Here is a 514-nt window from a genome sequence, read left to right as displayed (position 1 = left end):
GAAGGGCGGGGGGGCCCGTGCACCCCCCGGCGCTGCACCGAGACCCCCATCCCCGAACCGAGAGTAACGGCCCCGCGAGCCGGTGCTGAGTCACTTCCCCGCAGGGTCGGGGTGAGTCACCCCGGAAGCGCCGGCGCTGCCCGCGTGCCCCATCGGGGCTCCCCGCGCCCCATCGGTGGGCCGGGGCCAGCGGGTACCCGAGGAAAGGTCGCCCGGTGGATCGTGTGTCGGCAGCGCCCCGGGAATGTGACCTTCTCCCACCCCGCCGAGGAGTAACCGGATCCCCGGAGCCCTTAGTAAATTTAGCGCCTGACCTTTGTGGCGTGGGTGCCCTGGCCGGGGGTCGCTCTTAATCTTTAACCGCGGCTCCTCGGCCTTTGGCCGCTTCTGTTGGATTTCCTCTGGGTAGGGAGTGACGGATGCTCTGGGGAAAACCAGTGAAGTAGGCTCAGCCATGCCCAGCCGGTCACGTTCCTCACTGCTCCTCCTCACTCGCCTCTCTGTTTCTCTCCAG

Source organism: Numida meleagris, chromosome 1, assembly GCF_002078875.1.
Source record: "Numida meleagris isolate 19003 breed g44 Domestic line chromosome 1, NumMel1.0, whole genome shotgun sequence".
Taxonomy (NCBI): Eukaryota; Metazoa; Chordata; class Aves; order Galliformes; family Numididae; genus Numida; species Numida meleagris.
Note: the sequence above shows the minus strand (reverse complement) of the source record.